Source organism: Scyliorhinus torazame, chromosome 5 (assembly GCF_047496885.1).
Source record: "Scyliorhinus torazame isolate Kashiwa2021f chromosome 5, sScyTor2.1, whole genome shotgun sequence".
Lineage (NCBI taxonomy): Eukaryota > Metazoa > Chordata > Chondrichthyes > Carcharhiniformes > Scyliorhinidae > Scyliorhinus > Scyliorhinus torazame.
In genome coordinates this window covers 161,478,747-161,492,009 of record NC_092711.1, presented here as the reverse complement: position 1 = coordinate 161,492,009, position 13,263 = coordinate 161,478,747, and the positions used below count along the sequence as shown (strand labels likewise).

Genomic DNA, 13,263 nt, shown 5'->3' with positions numbered 1-13,263 from the left:
AACACAAAGGGACTTGGGGGAACTTGTGCACGAAACACAGAAAGCTCACAGACAGGTGCAGCAGGTAATCAGGAAGGCGAATGGAATGTTGGCCCTGATTCCAAGGGGGTTGGAGTATAAGAGTCGGGAAGTCTTGCTGCAGCTGTACAAGGTGCTGGTGAGGCCACATCTGGAGAACTGTGAGCAGTTTTGGTCCCCTTATTTAAGGAAAGATATTTTATTGGAGGCTGTTCAGAGAAGGTTCACTGTGATGATCCCCATTATGGAGGGATTGTCTTCGGCTCAAAGGTTAAACAGATTGGGACTCTACTCATTGGAATTTAGAAGAATGAGAGGTGATCTTATTGAAACATCCAGGATTCTTAAGGGGTTTGACAGGGTAAATGCTGAGAGGATGTTTCCCTTCGTGGGAGAGTCTAGGACCAGAGGGCATAGTCTCAGAATAAAGAGATGTCAATTTAAGACTGAGATGAGGAGGAATTTCTTCTGAGAGTCTTTGGAACTGAGAGAGTTGTGGGGACAGAGTCCTTGTGTATATTTAAGGCTGAGATAGATTATTATTTTTTTTTTTTAAATGTGAATTTGGAGTGCCCAATTCATTTTTTTCCAATTAAGGGGCAATTTATTGTGGCCAATCCACCTACCCTGCACATCTTTGGGTTGTGGGGGCGAAACCCATGCAAACAAGGGGAGAATGTGCAAACTCCACACGGACAGTGACCCAGAGCCGGGATCGAACCTGGAACCTTGGCGGCGTGAGGCAGCAGTGCTAACCACTGCACCACTGTGTTGCCCAGCTGAGATAGATTCTTGATCAGTGAGGGAACCGAGGATTACGGGGAAAGGGCAGGAAAGTGAACGTGAGGAATGTTGGTTTCAGTCATGTCCTATTGAAATGTGGAGCAGGCTGGAAGGGCCGAATGGCCTACTCCTATTACTTATAAGACCATAAGACATGGGAGCAGACTTCCGGGTGCGGCGATGACCAGCTGAGTCGCACGTTTCGGCAGCTCCCGGTGAAACGGACTTTTGGGCTCTTGATAGGAGCCCCAACGGCAATTTTGACGGCTAAAAACACTGTACGGTAAACCAGAAGGGAATCCCCCCTGGATACGGATGAAAAAAGGAGGAGAAAGTGGCCGGATTGCAGTGGATCCTTTAGAACAGCGGCAAGGAAGGCAAGCAAAAACCAAGATGGCGTCGGAAGGTGGCAGTTTAACATGGGGCCCTGAACAACAAGAGTTCTTGAAATGCTGTGTGGAAGAGCTCAAAAAGGAAATGAAGAAAGAGCTGTTGGCCCCGATACTACAGGCGATCGAAGGGCTAAAGGAGGAGCAAAAGACCCAGGAGCGGGAGCTTCGGGTCGTGAAGGCAAAGGCAGCCGAGAATGAGGACGACATACAGGGCCTGGTGGTGAAGACGGAGATGCATGAGGCACATCAGAAACGATGTGTGGAAAGGTTGGAGGCACTGGAGAACGCAAGGAGGAACAACCTGAGGATTCTTGGTCTTCCTGAAGGTGCGGAGGGAGCGGACGTCGGGGCATATGTGAGCACGATGCTGCACTCGTTAATGGGAGCGGAGGCCCCGGCGGGTCCGTTGGAGGTGGAGGGAGCATACCGAGTGATGGCGCGAGGACCGAGAGCAGGAGAAATTCCCAGAGCCATAGTGGTGAGATTCCTCGTTTATCAAGATTGGAGTGCGGAGGTGGCGAGAAGGAGGGCGAGCTTTAATCGGGCCAAGGCGGTGCTTCATAAAAGGAAGATAAAATTTGGAATGCTGCAACCGGCAAGACTGTGGGTCACATATCGAGGGAGGCACCACTACTTTCAGACGGCGGATGAAGCGTGGACTTTTATTGTGGAAGAAAAACTGGAATGAGCGGGTTATTAAAAAGAACGTTTGAACAAAGTGGTGGGGCGAAAAGGGGGGAAAGAGGAGTTTTATGTACTAATCCTGCGATGTGGTAACTTTTCTCTCTTCCACAGGTGGTGATGGGGGGAGGAGGGGAGGTGGAGGAGATGGGGTGTTGGCCATTGGGGGCGGGGCCAAGGGAGAAGCGCGGGCTTGGTTCCCGCGCTATGATAATCATGGCGGGAATAGAGAAGCAGGAAGGACGGGGCGTCGCACGGTGCGAGCCGAGGTCACGGGGGGAAGCCGAGGTCGGCCAGAGTTTGCTGACTTCTGGGAGCAACATGGGGGGAGTAATTACGCTAGCGGGGGATCTAGCGGGGGGGGGGGGTGGGAGGGGGGAATTACTGGGCTGCTGCTGCTGGGGAGAGGGGGGAGCTGGTATGGGAGGGGATGGGCGGGGGGGGGCACCGCCTGGGGGAGATACAGCTGCGTGGGAACCGGGTGAGGAGCTGGAAAAAGGGGATGGCTAATCGACAAGGGGGGGGGGGGTAGGAAGCCCCCCAACCCGGCTGATCACGTGGAACGTGAGAGGGCTGAACGGGCCGATAAAGAGGGCACGGGTACTCGCACACCTTAAGAAACTTAAGGCAGATGTGGTTATGTTACAGGAAACGCACCTGAAACTGATAGACCAGGTTAGGCTACGCAAAGGATGGGTGGGGCAGGTGTTCCATTCGGGGCTAGATGCGAAAACAGGGGGGTGGCTATATTAGTGGGGAAGCGGGTAATGTTCGAGGCAAAGACTATAGTGGCGGATAACGGGGGCAGATACGTGATGGTGAGTGGCAAACTACAGGGGGAGACGGTGGTTTTGGTAAACGTATATGCCCCGAACTGGGATGATGCCAATTTTATGAGGCGGATGCTAGGACGCATTCCGGACCTCGAGATGGGAAAGCTGATAATGGGGGGAGATTTTAATACGGTGTTGGAACCAGGGCTGGATAGGTCGAAGTCCAGGACTGGAAGGAGGCCGGCAACAGCCAAGGTACTTAAAGATTTTATGGAGCAGATGGGAGGTGTAGACCCATGGAGATTTAGCAGACCTAGGAGTAAGGAGTTCTCGTTTTTCTCCTATGTCCATAAAGTCTACTCGCGAATAGACTTTTTTGTGCTGGGAAGGGCACTGATCCCGAAGGTGAGGGGAACGGAGTATACGGCTATAGCCATTTCGGATCACGCTCCACACTGGGTAGACTTGGAGATAGGGGAGGAAACAGGAGGGCGCCCACCCTGGAGAATGGACATGGGACTAATGGCAGATGAGGGGGGGTGTCTAAGGGTGAGGGGGTGCATTGAAAAGTACTTGGAACTCAATGATAATGGGGAGGTCCAGGTGGGAGTGGTCTGGGAGGCGTTGAAGGCGGTGGTTAGAGGGGAGCTGATATCAATAAGGGCACATAAAGGGAAGCAGGAGAGTAAGGAACGGGAGCGGTTGCTGCAAGAACTTTTGAGGGTGGATAGACAATATGCGGAAGCACCGGAGGAGGGACTGTACAGGGAAAGGCAAAGGCTACATGTAGAATTTGACTTGCTGACTACGGGCACTGCAGAGGCACAATGGAGGAAGGCACAGGGTGTACAGTACGAATATGGGGAGAAGGCGAGCAGGTTGCTGGCACACCAATTGAGGAAAAGGGGAGCAGCGAGGGAAATAGGGGGAGTGAGGGATGAGGAAGGAGAGATGGAGCGGGGAGCGGAGAGAGTGAATGGAGTGTTCAAGACATTTTATAAAAAATTATATGAAGCGCAACCCCCGGATGGGAGGGAGAGAATGATGGGCTTTTTGGATCGGCTGGAACTTCCCAAGGTGGAAGAGCAGGAAAGGGTGGGACTGGGAGCACAGATCGAGGTAGAAGAAGTGGTGAAAGGAATTAGGAGCATGCAGGCGGGAAAGGCCCCGGGACCGGATGGATTCCCAGTCGAATTCTATAGAAAATATGTGGACTTGCTCGCCCCGGTACTGACGAGGACCTTTAATGAGGCAAAGGAAAGGGGACAACTGCCCCCGACTATGTCTGAAGCAACGATATCGCTTCTCTTAAAGAAGGAAAAGGACCCGCTACAATGCGGGTCCTATAGACCTATTTCCCTCCTAAATGTAGATGCCAAGATCCTGGCCAAGGTAATGGCAATGAGAATAGAGGAATGTGTCCCGGGGGTGGTCCAGGAGGACCAAACTGGGTTTGTGAAGGGGAGACAGCTGAACACGAATATACGGAGGCTGTTAGGGGTAATGATGATGGCCCCACCAGAGGGGGAAACGGAGATAGTAGTGGCGATGGATGCCGAGAAAGCATTTGATAGAGTGGAGTGGGATTATTTGTGGGAGGTGTTGAGGAGATTTGGTTTTGGAGAGGGGTATGTTAGATGGGTGCAGCTGTTGTATAGGGCCCCGATGGCGAGCGTGGTCACGAATGGACGGGGATCTGCATATTTTCGGCTCCATAGAGGGACAAGGCAGGGATGCCCTCTGTCCCCATTATTGTTTGCACTGGCGATTGAGCCCCTGGCGATAGCGTTGAGGGGTTCCAAGAAGTGGAGGGGAGTACTTAGAGGAGGAGAAGAACACCGGGTATCTTTGTATGCGGACAATTTGCTACTATACGTGGCAGACCCGGCGGAGGGGATGCCAGAAATAATGCGGATACTTGGGGAGTTTGGGGATTTTTCAGGGTATAAATTGAACATGGGGAAAAGTGAGTTGTTTGTGGTGCATCCAGGGGAGCAGAGTAGAGAAATAGAGGACCTACCGTTGAGGAAGGTAACAAGGGACTTTCGTTACCTGGGGATCCAGATAGCCAAGAATTGGGGCACATTGCATAGGTTAAATTTAACGCGGTTGGTGGAACAAATGGAGGAGGATTTCAAGAGATGGGATATGGTATCCCTGTCACTGGCAGGGAGGGTGCAGGCGGTTAAGATGGTGGTCCTCCCGAGATTCCTCTTTGTGTTTCAGTGCCTCCCGGTGGTGATCACGAAGGCTTTTTTAAAAAGGATTGAAAAGAGCATCATGGGTTTTGTGTGGGCCGGGAAGACCCCGAGAGTGAGGAAGGGATTCTTACAGCGTAGCAGGGATAGGTGGGGGACTGGCACTACCGAGCCTAAGTGAGTATTATTGGGCCGCTAATATTTCAATGGTGAGTAAGTGGATGGGAGAGGAGGAGGGAGCGGCGTGGAAGAGATTAGAGAGGGCGTCCTGTAGGGGGACTAGCCTATAGGCTATGGTGACAGCCCCATTGCCGTTCTCACCGAGGAACTACACCACAAGCCCGGTGGTGGTGGCTACACTGAAGATTTGGGGACAGTGGAGACGGCATAGGGGAAAGACTGGAGCCTTGGGGGGGTCCACGATAAGAAACAACCATAGGTTTGCCCCGGGGGGAATGGATGGGGGATATGGAATGTGGCAAAGAGCAGGAATAACGCAACTGAAAGATCTGTTTGTGGATGGGAAGTTCGCGAGTCTGGGAGCGCTGACCGAGAAATATGGGTTGCCCCAAGGGAATGCATTCAGGTATATGCAACTGAGGGCTTTTGCGAGGCAACAGGTGAGGGAATTCCCGCAGCTCCCGACACAAGAGGTGCAGGACAGAGTGATCTCAAAGACATGGGTGGGGGATGGTAAGGTGTCAGATATATATAGGGAAATGAGGGACGAAGGGGAGACTATGGTAGAAGAACTAAAAGGGAAATGGGAAGAAGAGCTGGGGGAGGAGATCGAGGAGGGGCTGTGGGCAGATGCCCTAAGCAGGGTAAACTCGTCGTCCTCGTGTGCCAGGCTAAGCCTGATTCAGTTTAAGGTATTACACAGGGCGCATATGACTGGAGCACGGCTCAGTAAATTTTTTGGGGTGGAGGATAGGTGTGCGAGGTGCTCGAGAAGCCCAGCGAATCATACCCATATGTTTTGGTCATGCCCGGCACTACAGGGGTTTTGGATGGGGGTGACAAAGGTGCTTTCAAAAGTAGTGGGGGTCCGGGTCGAACCAAGCTGGGGGTTGGCTATATTTGGGGTTGCACAAGAGCTGGGAGTGCAGGAGGCGAGAGAGGCCGATGTTTTGGCCTTTGCGTCCCTAGTAGCCCGGCGCAGGATATTGTTAATGTGGAAAGAAGCCAAGCCCCCGGGGGTGGAGACCTGGATAAATTACATGGCAGGGTTTATAAAGCTAGAGCGGATTAAGTTTGTTCTAAGGGGGTCGGCTCAAGGGTTCACCAGGCGGTGGCAACCGTTCGTCGAATACCTCGCAGAAAGATAGATGGAATGGAAAAAAGAAGGCAGCAGCAGCAGCCCAGGATCGGGGGGGGGGAGGAGGAGGAACCAGAAGGACTCTCAGGGTTGTTAATATATACTGTATAGTATGTATAGGTCGTTGCTACAGATAATTATATATTGGACTGTTAAATTATATTTTTGGAGAGTGTTACTTGTGATAAGGCAGTTGCCAATTAGGGTTAGTTTTCATTTTTGTTATTTATTATTTATTCATTTTTTTAAAAAAAATTTGTTTGTTTATAAAATATGTCATTGTTATTTGTGTTGTTATAATATTGTGTAAAGGATGCACAATGTACTGTGTTGGTTGACCAAAAATTTTCAATAAAATATTTGTAAAAAAAAAGACATGGGAGCGGAAGGCCATTCGGCCCATCGAGTCCACTCCACCATTCAATCATGGCTGATTTCAACTCCATTTACCCGCGCTCTCTCTCCATAGCCCTTAATTCCTCGAGAAATCAAGAATTTATCAACTTCTGTCTTAAAGACACTCAACGTCCCGGCCTCCACCGCCCTCTGTGGCAATGAATTCCACAGACCCACCACTCTCTGGCTGAAGAAATTTCTCCTCATCTCTGTTCTAAAGTGACTCCCTTTTATTCTAAGGCTGTGCCCCCGGGTCCTAGTCTCCCCTGGTAATGGAAACAACTTCCCTGCATCCACCCTATCTAAGCCATTCATTATCATGTAAGTTTCTATTAGATCTCCCCTCAACTTCCTAAACTCCAATGATTATAATCCCAGGATCCTCAGACGTTCATCGTATGTTAGGCCTACCATTCCTGGGATCATCCGTGTGAATCTCTGCTGGACCCGCTCCAGTGCCAGTATGTCCTTCCTGATGTGTGGGGCCCAAAATTCCTCACAGTATTCTAAATGGGGCCTAACTAATGCTTTATAAAGCTTCAGAAGTACATCCCTGCTTTTATATTCCAAGCCTCTTGAGATGAATGACAACATTGCATTTGCTTTCTTAATTACGGACTCAACCTGCAAGTTTACCTTTAGAGAATCCTGGACTAGGACTCCCAAGTCCCTTTGAACTTCAGCATTATGAATTTTGTCACCGTTTAGAAAATAGTCCATGCCTCTATTCTTTTTTCCAAGTGTAAGACCTCGCACTTGCCCACGTTGAATTTAATCAGCCATTTCTTGGACCACTCTCCTAAACTGTCTAAATCTTTCTGCAGCCTCCCCACCTCCTCCATACTACCTGCCCCACCACCTATCTTCGTATCATCGGCAAACTTAGCCAGAATGCCCCCAGTCCCGTCATCTAGATCATTAATATATAAAGAGAACAGCTGTGGCCCCAACACTGAACCCTGCGGGACACCATTCGTCACCGGTTGCCATTCCGAAAAAGAACCTTTTATCCCAACTCTCTGCCTTCTGCCTGACAGCCAATCGTCAATCCATGTTAGTACCTTGCCTCGAATACCATGGGCCCTTATTTTACTCAGCAGTCTCCCGTGAGGCACCTTATCAAAGGCCTTTTGGAAGTCAAGATAGATAACATCCATTGGCTCTTCTTGGTCTAACCTATTTGTTATCTCTTCAAAGAACTCTAACAGGTTTGTCCGGCACGACCTCCCCTTACTAAATCCATGCTGACTTGTCCTAATCCGACCCTGCACTTCCAAGAATTTAGAAATCTCATCCTTAACAATGGATTCTAGAATCTTGCCAACAGCCGAGGTTAGGCTAATTGGCCTATAATTTTCCATCTTTTTCCTTGTTCCCTTCTTGAACAGGGGGGTTACAACAGCGATTTTCCAATCCTCTGGGCCTTTCCCTGACTCCAGTAACTTTTGAAAGATCATAACTGATGCCTCCACTATTTCTTCAGCTATCTCCTTTAGAACCCTAGGATGTAGCCCATCTGGGCCCAGAGATTTATCAATTTTTAGACCTCTTAGTTTCTCTAGCACTTTCTCCTTTGTGATGGCTACCATATTCAACTCTGCCCCCTGACTCTCTGGAATTGTTGGGATATTACTCATGTCTTTTACTGTGAAGACTGACGCAAAGTACTTATTTAGTTCCTCAGCTATTTCCTTGTCTCCCATCACTAGATTACCAGCGTCATTTTGGAGCGGCCCAATGTCAACTTTTGCCTCCCGTTTTTAATGTATTTAAAGAAACTTTTACTATCATTCCTAATGTTACTGGCTAGCCTACCTTCATATTTGATCCTCTCTTTCCTTATTTCTCTCTTTGTTATCCTCTGTTTGTTTTTGTAGCCTTCCCAATCTTCTGACCTCCCACTACTCTTTGCCACATTATAGGCTTTCTCTTTTGCTTTGATGCATTCCCTAACTTCCTTTGTCAGCCATGGCTGCCTAATCCCCCCTCTGATAACCTTTCTTTTCTTTGGGATGAACCTCTGTACTGTGTCCTCAATTACTCCCAGAAACTCCTGCCATTGCTGTTCTACTGTCTTTCCCACTAGGCTCTGCTCCCAGTCGATTTTCATCAGTTCCTCCCTCATGCCCCTGTAGTTACCTTTATTTAACTGTAACACCTTTACATCTGATTCTACCTTCTTTCTTTCAAATTGGAGATTGAATTCGACCATATTATGATCACTGCCTCCTAAGTTCAGCCTTACTTTAAGATCTTTAATCAAGTCTGGCTCATTACATAACACAAAGTCCAGAATGGCCTGTTCCCTCGTGGGCTCCATCACAAGCTGTTCCAAAAAGCCCTCCTGTAAACATTCGATGAATTCCCTTTCCTTGGGTCCACTGGCAGCATTATTTACCTGCATATTGAAGTCCCCCGTGTTCACTGTGACCTTGCCTTTCTGACATGCACTTTCTATTTCGTGGTGCATTTTGTGCCCCCGGTCCTGACCACTGTTAGGAGGCCTGTACATAACTCCCATTATGTTTTTTTTGCCTTTGTGGTTCCACAACTCTACCCACACAGACTCCACATCATCTGGCCCTATGTCGTTTAGTGCTATTGATTTAATTTCATTCCTAATTAACAAGGCAACCCCACCCCCTCTGCCCACCTCCCTGTCTTTTCGATAGGTTGTGAATCCCTGGATGTTTAAATGCCAGTCCTGAACCCCCTGCAACCATGTCTCTGTGATGCCTACCACATCATACCTGCCAGTCACAATCTGGGCCACAAACTCATCTACCTTGTTCCGTACACTGCGCGCATTTAAATATAGCACCTTTAATTCTCTATTGACCGTCCCTTTTTGTTTTCTTAGTGTGGTGGACCTTGGTTTACTGAACCTTTCCATACACTGTGTCATATTTTGTGGGATGGGGACTATCGTAACCTCTCCTGAGTTTTGTCTTTTCGTGCTTTTTTGTATTCCTAAGCAGCTACGCTTCCCACTGATTACTTCACCTCTTGGTTCCCTGACTTTCCCTTCCCCCCCAATCTTTAGTTTAAAGTCCTATTGACCACCCTATTTATTCTTTTCGCCAGAACACTGGTCCCAGCTCGGTTCAGGTGGAGACCATCCCAACGGTATAGGTCCCCCCTGTCCCAAAACTGATGCCAGTGTCCCATGAAAAGGAACCCCTCTTTCCCACACCACTCTTTCAGCCACGTGTTAACTTCCCTTATTCTTGCCTCCCTATGGCAATTTGCACGTGGCTCGGGCAGTATTCCAGAGATTATGACCCTTGAGGACCTGTTTTTAAAATTTGAATTCTAGCTCTTTATAATCTCTAAACAGGTCCTCTTTCCTAGACTTGCCTATGTTGTTGGTACCGACATGGACCACAACAACTGGATCCTCCCCCTCCCTCTCCAGTATCCTTTCAAGCCGGTCAGAGATGTCCCGCACCCTAGCACCGGGCAGGCAACATACCATGCGGGACTCTTTATCCTGCTCACAAAGGATACTATCTATCCCCCTGATTATGGTCTTAGTGTGGTCTTATTCCCACCTACCCCTGATAAAGATTCACCCCCTTGATTTTCAAGAATCTATCCAGCTTTGCCTTAAAAATATTCAAAGACTCTGCTTCCACTGCCCTTTGAGGAAGAGAGTTTAGAAGACTCCCAACCCTCTGAGAGATAAAGTTCTCCTCTGCCTAAATGGGCAAGTTATTACTTTTGTAGTGACCACAATTTCTAGATTCTCCCACAAGAGGAAACATCCTTTCCACATCCACCCTGTCAAGGTCCCTCAGCATCTTATACGGTTCAATCAAGTCACCTAAACTCCATCGGCCACAAGCCCAGCCTGTCCAATCATTCCTCATAAGACCAGCCTCCAATTCCAGGTATGAGTCCAGTAAACCTTCTTTGAACTGCTTCCAACACATTTACATCATTCCTTAAATGAGAGTAATACTGTACACAGTGCTCCAGATGTGGTCTCGCCAATATAGTACATAGAACATATAGTGAAGAAGGAGGCCATTCAGCCCATCGAGTCTGCACCGACCCACTTAAGCGCTATCCCCGTAACCCAATAAGCCCTCCTAACCTTTTTGATCACTAAGGTCAATTTATTGTGGCCAATCCACCTAACCTGCACGCCTTTTGACTGAGAGCACCTGGAGGAAACTCACGCAGAAACGGGGAAACGTGCAGACTCCACAGACAGTGATCAAGTGGGGAATCGATTCTCGGACCCTGGAGCTGTGAAGCCACAGTGGTATCCACTTGTGCTACCGTGTATAACTGAAGCAGAACCTCCCTACTTTTGTATTCAATTCCCCCACAATAAACAATAACATTCTATTAGCTTTCCTAATTACTTGCTGGACCTGTATACTCGCCTTTTGTGATTCATGCTCTTGGACACCCAGATCCCTCTGAATCTCAGAGCTCTGCAATCTCTCACCATTTAGATAATAAGCTTTTATATTCTTCTGGCCAACATGGACAATTTCACATTTTCCCACGTTCCCCATTTGGCAGATCTTATTCCACTCATTTAATATCTACCTTTTTAACCTCCTTATGTCCTCTTCATAATTTCCTTTCCTGCTTATCTTTGTATCATTGGAACATAGGAGGAGTTGGCCATTCAGCCCATCGAGCCTGCTCCACCATTCAATATGATCATGGCTGATCATCCACTTCAATGCCTTTCCCCCCACACTATCCCCATATCCCTTTGTGTTATTGGGATTTAGAAATCTGTCAGTCTCTGCTTTAAACACACTCAATGACTGAGCTCCCACAGCCCTCTGGGGTAGAGAATTCCAAAGATTCACAACTTGTAGATCTCTGTAGATCAAACCATTGCCCCGTTCTATCCCCGTATCCCTGTCAGTTTATTTCCCTTAAAAGCCCATCCAATTTCCTTTGGGTAACATGCCATCATCTCTGCTTCTACCCGCATCGTAGGAAGTGGCTTCCAGATATTTCCCACTTTCTTCAAATGCAAACGAGTCTCAGTCAGCACAGAAAGAGGCCATCCCGCCCATTGTTCCCATGCTAGCTCTTTGAATTAACTAATTAGTCCCATCGCCCGGCAAGTTTCTTTTCCTCCAGAATCTGTCCAGTTAACTTGTGAAAGTTACAGTTGAATTTCCTTCCTGCACCTTTGTCAGGCAGTGAATCCCAACAACTCGTTCTGTTTTAAATCTAATAATTTCACAATACATTGTGTTTGGATTTTCACAGGGGATTTGAAATGGAGAGAAAGACAAGGGGCGAAATTCTCCGATATCGGCGCGATGTCCGCCGACTGGTGCCCAAAACGGCGCAAATCAGTTGGGCATCGCGCCGCCCCAAAGGTGCGGAATGCTCCGCATCTATGGGGGCCGAGCCCCAACCTTAAGGGGCTAGGCCGGCGCCGGACGAATTTCCGCCCCGCCAGCTGGCGGAAAAGGCCTTTGGTGCCCCGCTAGCTGGCGCGGAAATTACATCTCCGGGCGGCGCATGCGCGGGAGCATCAGCGGCCGCTGACGGCATTCCCGCGCATGCGCAGTGGAGGGAGTCTCTTCCGCCTCCACCATGGTGGAGACCGTGGCGAAGGCGTAAGGGAAAGAGTGCCCCTACGGCACAGGCCCGCCCGCGGATCGGTGGGTCCCGATCGCGGGCCAGGCCACCGTTGCCCCCCCCCCCCCCGGGACCAGATCGCCCCACGCCCCCCCCCCCCCCCCCAGGACCCCGCCCGCACCGCCTTGTCCTACCGGTAAGGTAGGTGGTTTAATCTACGCCGGCGGGACAGGCATTTTAGCGGCGGGACTTCGGCCCATCCGGGCCGGAGAATCGCGGGGGGGGGGGGGGGCACGCCAACCGGCGTGATTCCCGTCCCCGCCGAATATCCGGTGCCGGAGAATTCGACAACCGGCGCGGATGGGATTTACGCCAGCCCCCGGCGATTCTCCGACCCGGCGGGGGGTCGGAGAATCTCGCCCATGGTTGTTGCACAAAATCAAGACTCAGTCTTTATGAGTGATCTTCATGAATGGGCAGAGTGTGAAATACCCAGGTTTGCGGTGCCAAGATGCACACGTCCCAGGGGCTGTGCCGTGGGGCACCTTGCCCTATCCCTGACCATTCGGGGGCATCCATGGCCCAGGAACCCCTCGGGTACCGTGATGCCTGGCCCATGTCTGTGTGGGGCCAATACTCATCGGCGTCCATGTGACCGACTGGGGAGTCGCTTAAATCAAGCTTTGCCTTTAGATAGGGGGTCCTTCCCGTTAACGGGATGGAGATTGGCCTTCATCCGGCCAGTGGGAATAGGCCGGTTAGATCGGAAACCGATTGGCGCTTGGTGCCCAATTTCGGACTCTCCTGCGATCTAACTGGTGCCCTTGGATTCGCGCCTTGCGCATCGTGGCCATTCGATCGTGCCCCGATTCTCATTTGCTGTAAAAATGTCAAAGGTTAATTGCTGTGTACAAAGAAAGTGCAATGAGGATAAATGTACTGGCAAGAGAGACCTTCAAACTCTGATTAGCCTCAACATTTGAAACTGTATGAATAAGGGTTTGTATGGAATCAGATAAAGTAATAGTATGAAACAGTTCTATTGTATTCCTGTCTGAGATAATGAGAAGGTGGAGTCAGTAATTGGGGATCCAATTAAATTAATCTAGTGTCCAAATTGACCAATTATCATGTCACAACAG

At 49.5% G+C, this 13,263-nt stretch overlaps 1 protein-coding gene across 1 annotated transcript in view; it reads left to right on the top strand.

Moving 5' to 3' along the window:
* The window catches only part of LOC140422266 (uncharacterized), a 125,540-nt gene that overhangs the window by 23,447 nt on the left and 88,830 nt on the right, over positions 1-13,263 (top strand). The window lies entirely within an intron of this gene.